Raw genomic sequence first — 8,902 nt, 5'->3', positions numbered from 1 at the left:
TCTGTAGGAAGAGAACATTTTCAATGGAATACCATCTGTAGGAATGCAGCTAACAAAAAAACAAGAGACACAAAGAGACAGTACCATTGACACAGTATGTCAGATACATTTATTCCCATAATGCATCGGTATGAAAATTAGCATCACCGCTCAACATGATTCAAAGCTATTTGGTTTTGAGGCCGAGGGGCTAAGAGTTGCCAATGATGGCCGGCTCAAGGGACCGGCCTAAAGGCCTTGCTGAGCCAACAGGAGACATATGCTAAACATGGCAATAGAAAATGAGTTATTGCTTTACATGTGTTAGCCTTGCTATGTACAAGGGAATAATGGGGAAACGCTTTTCTCCTTTTTTTTGCCTGAATGTAATGTCAGCAAGGAATAGAGTACTGTGAGAGAAAGGATATTAATTCCTTCTTACTGCTTCAAAAATATTTTGTTTGGTTTTCATCTCTGGGAGGAAGATTTGCCCAGCAACAATATTAGACAGACCCCTGTTGGCCTACCTAGGCTATGCAAAGCTGTCAGAAATGATAACACACTAAAGACAAACCACAAGTGCTTACAAAACTGTTTTACAAACAAAAAAAAATGTTTTCTTTTGAAGCTTGGCTGAGCTAAAGAATTTAAATATAAAAGAACCTAAATGCTAAAATAGTTTCTAATAAAAAAAATAAAACAAGATTGGATGATTACTCTATTTTCTCTCCTCTTTTTTTCTTCTAGTGGAGTGATACTATTAGAACAGAATAAACAATGAGATGATAATCCACATAAAATTCACAGAAAGTGTAAATCCTTATTAGATCAAATTAAAATGACATACACTTTCTTCCAGTCCTGCTACTCCAAAAATGGAGTTCGCTTTTTATATATGTGCTGTGATTCTCATTTTTAGAAAATTTCTTTCTGAATGCAAATCAAGGGCCAACCATGAGAACTACTGCACAAATTTAATTTGAAGCAACAGAATCCTGAAATGTTTTACTGAATGTCACTGAATTTTCATGTTTAGCAATTCAGTTGGCTTCGAGAGCAGCCTCTTTAGTGAACTGTTGTTAAACAAAATGGTACAATTATTGGAGACACATGGACACCCACAACTCCAGATCCCTGGTACTTCAGTGCAATAGTTTTTCTCACTACAGAGCTTGCTTTTGGACAGAAAAATCTCATTCAGAATGGAGTCATCTTTTGACTTTTGTGTAATAAACATTATTTAATGCTCTTTAAATTTCTGCATTTGGGAAAGGTTTGTAGATAAAAAAATGGACTCAGTTCCTTAACTTGGAGTAATGCGAGACAAAAGAGGAACAAAGGCACACTTGTGCACTTTATTTAGTTGTCTTGGTTTCAGGCCCCTTTTTTTTTTTTCTACATTGCATTACCTCCATCATAAAAGTAATGATTTGATCTCAAGTGAGTTATCAGAAGAGATCTTCTTTAGACTCTGAGATCATATTTGATTGATCGTATTTCAACAATTAGCCTTTTCTTTTGCCCACACACTATTGAACTAGATCGACAGCAACTTAGCAGGCCAGCTTTAAACAGTCAACTGTTAACAATAGCATCAAAAAGAGAGACCTGATGGGGTTTACTGTCACTTTAAAGAACAGGGTGGGTTTTCACATTGTTGAAATCTGTCAGATATTTTGAAATGTCCCTCTCACTATGGTGCCACACCCCCTGCGTGCCCTTATAATAAAATTGGTTTTACTCCTGATTAAATCATTTTCTCCCTACCCACTACCATACTTCTCATAATGGACCTGTGTGCTCTACAGCTGGTGTTCTTCCCATGGTACCAATTCTTACTTTATCTTTTAAGCACTTTGCTGCTAAGATCTCATGCAGAGTGCTTATGTTTTGTTAAGAGCTTCATTCTTAGAGAAATAGCTTAACACATGTTCTAAAAATGTTGTACAACTTATTGCTTAAAACACATTTAGAAAATGTATAAGTACTGTAGCTTTGGCACAGAACTTTAAGTAGAAACCTTTAAAAAAAAAAAAAAGCACTTGTTTTTGTCCATGCATTTGTCTTAAATGTCTAAAGTGGAATGCTTGACTTCTAAGGCTTTGCAGAGACTTATCTTACCAGATTTTTGCACCATTTCCAGCTCTTCAAGGAAACGTGTTAGGAATGTATCATCGTGAAAGCAAAGGGTGTCAATTTTCCCTCTAGCAATAAGAGAGTTTTTAAAAAATGTTTGCTAGGAGGAACAAATGCCAAGTACAAAAAAAAAAAAGAGAGAGAGAGAAAAATAGAAGTCCATTCAGTCTAAGACTCATTTGGTTCCCACTTGTTGGGATCGCTCACATACTATGGCAATAGGGCCATAAGCACACGCACACATTTCAGGCTAGGTTTAAGGGGAGGACTTGACTTCTTGGCTTTACTCAGACATATTTCTTATTGGGGTGTTTTGCTTATACAAAGATTAAGTCTCAAATCTGGTATTTAAACTTGACAGTCAAGGACTGCTTTCAGTCAGGAGATACTGTATCTGGGAAGACGCTCAAAATCTCACAGTCCTAAAAATTTGCTTTAACTTGTCAGTAGTATTTGATTAGTTCAACCATCACTGCCAGTTGATATCATATATCTTAGATACAGACACAAATATGCCCAGAAAATCCCGTAAAATTTATGCTAATACTTTGGATGAAAATTTAAAGACCACACTAAGGAAAAAAAAAAAAAATAGTGTGGGCACCTGTCAAGGTTATTACTTTAAAAAAAATAAAAAATAAAAAATCAATATACATTTGTGAGAGAGCATGGGTTTTAGTACGTTATTATTTTTAGTAAACCAGTCTTTTCAGCAGTCCATGTTTTTAATGGCAATTGTAATGTCTGCAGTAGTACCAAGAAAGATTTCATCTCTGGGTTATGCATGCCACCATAAAGTTGTCCTCATGCAAAAAGGAAGAAGATAATCCATGGAAAGATTAACTGAAAGCAAAACAAAATGCAAAAACCAAGGCAGGCATTGTAGAAAGGTCAGTTTTAGAAGAAAATGGATGCAGCTCCTTTAACCGTATGTCCTGCCCTGTATGGAGAGCTGTATCCAGGAGCAAAATGCAATCACCTGAGAGCACCACTGAATTTTATTTATTCATTCATTTTTCCTTTAATATGACTGATACAAGTATGTCCCAGGCATATACTGCCTTTTGCTCATGCTGCCACGTTAAATCCCAGAGCACCACATTCAGGAGTTCTGCAATTTCCTGCAAGTGCTCTCACACCAAACCACACAGAAAGTAATCTGCAAGCACCGGAATGGCAATCCCTGCCTGGTGGGCACCCAGACACAACAGCCACCGCCTCTGCGCTCCCCTATTTTGGCATCTGGGGACCAGCCCCAGTGGATGAAGCCTCAGAGCTCTGGAGTCTCCATCCCAGGGGTGGTGTATATTCTGGCTGAGATCTCCCCAAGAGAAAGCCCTGCACAGCACTGTTCAGTAATTCACAGAGTTCCTCTCACTTCAAAGCCTTTGCAGAAGAGCTCTGGGTCTGCACAATGCATTCCCAGTTGGCTGAAAGCTTGGGAAACTGGCTGGGCTCATTCATCCCGACAGGCGGATTACTGGTGGGAGCTCAGAACCAGAGTCCTATGGCTGAGGGAGGATAAGTCCTTTTTCACCACACCAGGGAAAGATAAACTGTCCAGAGTCATTCCTCTTCCTCTTGAGATTTGAATATCACTTTTTTTCCCTCTTTTAATGGGCATATTTTTCATTAATTTGCTGCTTACTCATGTTCTTCCATACCCAAGAAAAGGACATATTCAAGGAGATCTGATACAGTTGCATAAATGCTCAGCACACTACTTCAGCACTAAGTCCTCATGTGAGGGCTGTTCTCACGACTGACAACACAAACACTAGTGCATGCACTGAAAGGTATTTGTGTTTGCAGCTGTACCTGCATTTTATAAGCCAGAACTTCTCTGCTCACTAGTTCAGAGACATAGCAGACTTCTGCAACAATGGCACCTCAAAACTTTTGTCACAGAGGAGCAAACAGCTCCTTTCAAGGTGATAGGCACTCCATTCAGGGCAGCAGCAGAGCACAGAGATGTCTGGAGACACAGCAGACAGGCAGCTGAGGGGTGGAGAAGGCTCCCACCCATCACATGGCAAGGAACTCACCCCTTGGCATTGCAGCACATGATGCTTCACTTCCCTCTCCAGTAAATCCTGAATTGACACTGCATGTTATACGCATGCTCCAAAGTACATACACTCCCTTGAAATTTGATTAAATAGTACAGCAGAAGCCTCAGTTTATAAAGAATAACACTTTCCTCATTCAGCCTGGATTCTGGAGCTCTCTCACAGCTAAGTAGCTCTTCGTCTCTCCCTTGCTAGGTTTGGGAGGTCACTGTCCTGCCTGCAATCAAGGTATGGTGCTTTGTTTCCAAGAGTGTCTTAACAGATCAAAGAAATTGACAGATAAGCAAATTAGTACATACAATGCACTTCTGAGTAGTTCTGGTGCATCCACCCAAAGATACCAAATTATCAAGGATATAGCCAGCAAAACAAAACTTTCACGTATTCCTCTTTCCGTGGTGGAAGAAAATGGAATGCCCTTTCAACAGAAAACGTGTGCCATGAGGTTATAATGCCTAAGCACTTAGTTAATATCACAGTGCCCATTTGCATGGTGCCAAGGCGCAGATTACTGAGCAACTTCAGCTAGAAAGCAGAACATCTCTATGTGCACCTCGAGTGCAGTTTACTCCAGCTCTCTGCAGTGACAGTTCACTGCCCTAGGGGCATGCTGGAACAACCCAGTACTGCTAACTTAAATCCCAGCCTGTGCCAGAAAAATAAAAGATTTCTGTACTCGGGCACACTGGCTCATATTCATCCTTGCATAATTCCAACAGAAGTCCAAACTGTAACAGAGGGATGAACTATCTCATTGTTTCTGTGAAAAATATCCAGTTCAGCAATAGTACACCACAAAGGCATGCGGAGCAATTCTAATGTTTAGAAACATGGTCAGAGGGCGACTTGTTGCATCTGGAAAGCTTTTGCACTGTTTGCAACTGTGGGCGTAAAACCAGAGTGGTACTGCAAGGAGGAGAATCCATTTGGTGGCCAGAAACAGATATCAGCATCATGCTCCTACACATAATTCATTGCCAATACCTGCTACAGGGGTAGACGACAACATTATTAGTTGTAACTTCGCATTTTCAATCACCGTGATTTGAAGCAATAATATATCAATTATAATAAGATTATAATTGCAAATACTTTTAAAATTCATCAAGTTCAACTGAATCAACTATTCTGCATGGGAAAAAGATTGATTTTAAATATAAAATAGTTCCTGAAAGCTCCCTGAGAACAAATAGACCACCTGCCAGAATTCCAACATCCTTCACGAGTTGCTCAGAGGTGGCTGTTTAACCATACGTATCCCGAGAAACCAGGGTCCAAAGCATCCCTCCTCTGAGGCTAGAGAGAGCTTTGTTATTATATGGCAACTTCATTTGTGTCCTAGTAGGCAAAGTGCATTTTATTTTGTTTTTCTTTCTGTTCTTCTCTCTATTATACCAAATCAGACTACTGTCCTTCTCATTCTTCTTCATCAACTAATGGGCTTTATTCCATTTTGTAAGTGAATGTTTCAACAAAACAGAAATATCAAATACTATCTTAGATAAGGAACTTACTTTCATGATACATTTTACTGCTGAAAGGTAAAAGTCCATTTTGAGCTCTGCTTTCCACTGCTTCAATATATGTATGTATAGACATATATTAGTCAAAGTAAATATTTTTTATTGTGTAACTGCTCTCCAGTAAGCTTTTCTGCAATCTAATCTTAGATTTTTCCTGTTTGATTTTAGTTGTTTTTTTGTTTGTTTGTTTGTTTTTTTTTTCCATAGACACTCAGGCCTTTTATCAGAATTGTATGCATCTGCATTCCAAATCTATATTTGAAATAGATTGAAAGCTCTCAGGACCTAATACAGGGAGGGACTGGACAATGACTCTCTGTCCCATTTTCATACTTCAAAAATATGGTCATATTCCTATCTTTTTAATTGTACCATTAAGTCAGGGTGCTTTAGGATTCTGACATATAGCTCTTCTGTTCTTCCCGGTCTCAGTTTCTAACACTGCCTCTATTTCCATTCTTGTCAAAAGCCTTTTCATAGTTTAAAAATCTGTACACAATGTTTTGTAATATTTGGCAGACTTATCTGAAACCTAATTCACTGCCTTCTTGTGATTCATGGGTCATAAATTATTTTATATGTAACGTACCCCAAAGGGTAAAAAATTCTTTGTATTAAATTTCAACCAAACAATTTAAGGGGAAAAAAAAAAGGAAAAAAAGTATTTTTGAGACACCGAAAATATCTGACCTTAATATACGGTTTAGAGCGTTGTCTCCCACAAATGGTATCTCAATATCTTTTGGCAAATAGGAGATTTCAACATGCTACAAGTGAAAACACTTCTGCCGTAACTTGGGCTTACTGTAGACAACTTTAAAGGAAACGAGAAATACAAATAGCGTGGCACTGGATCAGACTGCTGATCCGCTAAATCAGCCCTGTCTCCAGTGACTGCTAAACTGAAAGGGTCTGTATGAAAACAGTTCCAAAAGCAGGCATACCACCCAACCCTTACTTATTGCATACAGCCAAATGTGTTACTGGGACTGACCCCAATAACAATAAGCTGGTGCTTTATTTCAGTGAGTTTCAACAATCAAGGGAAAAAATTAACAAAACAATAAAGATCAATATGACTTCCTTTATGTAAATGACTTCCAAATGTAAAGAGATCAAAGCCTGAGCAAAAATTAAGCAATTCCCCCAGTTCTCTTACAATACTAAAAAGGAACATGCACATATATGTACTTGCTTGCAGTCATAAAGATTATCAATGAATTATTGGTTTATTGCTTTATGGTGAAAATAGAAATCCAAACTTGATTCTCAAGATATTGTTCATCTATTTCTTACATTAGTAATCGCATGAATTTTAATGGGATTGTTTGCAAGAACAAAGACCACTCGTACATGTAAATAACTGTATTTCTGTATTTGCAAAATTTCATAGCTGGTCCAGAGAATAAATTCTGGATATATTTCTAATGAAAGGGCTCTTTGAAATAAGCCAGCTGAAAGAAGTATTCTTATACACAGTCAGGTATACAGAAGCTCTGCAAATGTCAAGGACAAAACACTTTATTTTGTGTAGAATTTATCTTCTGGTTCGCTAAAGTCAGAACACTTTTGTTCATCGGAACTTTTATAAAGGACTGTTTCATAATATGAATCCATTTGGATTATCTGACCAGAGATAAGACTTCAATGGACTTACTATATCATTCACCACTGTACCAGTGTCACAAAAGGGAATTACAATTAATTGGATTATGTTGGTCTCCACCCGCTGATTGTAGAAGAGAAAGTCTGAAACTGTAACTATTTCAAACAGACCGTATCTCTCATCAACCATGGGATTTGGGCTTTAATTTACCAATAAAGCTTAATTTCTTCTCTATATTCTCTTTTGGTTAGGAAGAGGTCATTTAGACACTTTATTCAAGTTGCTTAAAAAGAAAGGACAGTTTTGTTAAATACTTTCAAGCTGGGACTTCAGTACTTGCACCTTACCTTTTAAACATCGCTTATTTTCTCTCCTAGCAGTAAAGTGACTTGTCTTGAAAAACACAAGGCAGGGAAGCAGGCTTGTGTTTGGGTCATAAGAATAATTTTTGCTTCATATTCCCTAGTTAAGTTCATGGAATTTTGGCTGAAAGTGTTGCTATAAAGTGACAATTTGCCTTCAAACAGATGATGACAACACCATACAGCACAGAGCACTGCCATTTCATGTGGAATCCTGCACAGAGGTGGGGCAGTAAGTAAGAGCTTTTGGCAGCTAGGCTTAGCTTTATCTGTATGGAAAAGGCACAGGCACAACTATCGGTGTGAAATCCTCATTAGCTTGCAAATAGCCAAATTCTACAATACAAACAACTTCATTTTTTTTTTCAGTAAATGAATTCCATGCTAAATAACAATACTATTCTTATTCCAACTGCCCATATATAGCATTAGATATAACCAATAATATATGTAACGAGTAAATGATGAAGATTTTCAATACTAAATAAAACTTGAGACTAGAAGGAAAAACAGGCACCAAACCACCACCTCGCTACGATCAGGATCATGAAATGCACGCAGAGAGAAACACCATATCACACGGGCTATGAACTTTGGGAGCTCAGTTCTGCAGGCAGCCACGTTGCTGCCTCTGCTGCTGATGGCTCCAAGAGCTGTTTGGATTTTATTTCCCTCTGCTAACTGAAAGGTTATTTCAGTGCCTAATTCCTTCTAGCTACCAGCCTAAAATATTCAACTTCATATAGTTTCTTAATAATTATTAATATCAGTAATACTTGCTTTGATTTGTATGTGTGTGTGTGTGTGTGTCAAACTTTTGCAGTCAGTCGGAGAAATAAAAAAATCCTCAGTCAACTTACTTCAAAACCACGTTTCTTAATTCACATTTGCATTACTTTTTGCTAATATCTGAAGCTCTAATTCCATTCCCTGGATATTAACAGGACTAGCTATGCTGTTAAAGATAGGAATGCTTCTAAGTGCTTACTGAATCAGGGCATATGAGATGATAATTGCATGTGTTTAAAACAAAACTTTAAACAGGAGGGGATTATGTAAGTTGGTAAAACAAATATATCTTCAAGTGCACTGAAGGGCTTTCAAATGTTAACGAAATGTCCTTTGATAATAATAGTGCTAATAATGACACAAATTTTCATGTATTTTGATGCATTTTGAGAATCACCCTGAATGGGGAAGATTCTCAGGAAGTGCAATTTTTTTTTT

This window comes from Meleagris gallopavo, chromosome 7, assembly GCF_000146605.3.
Source record: "Meleagris gallopavo isolate NT-WF06-2002-E0010 breed Aviagen turkey brand Nicholas breeding stock chromosome 7, Turkey_5.1, whole genome shotgun sequence".
NCBI classification, from domain to species: Eukaryota; Metazoa; Chordata; class Aves; order Galliformes; family Phasianidae; genus Meleagris; species Meleagris gallopavo.
The sequence above is the reverse complement of the archived record's forward strand: the minus strand, read 5'-3'. Positions refer to the sequence as shown.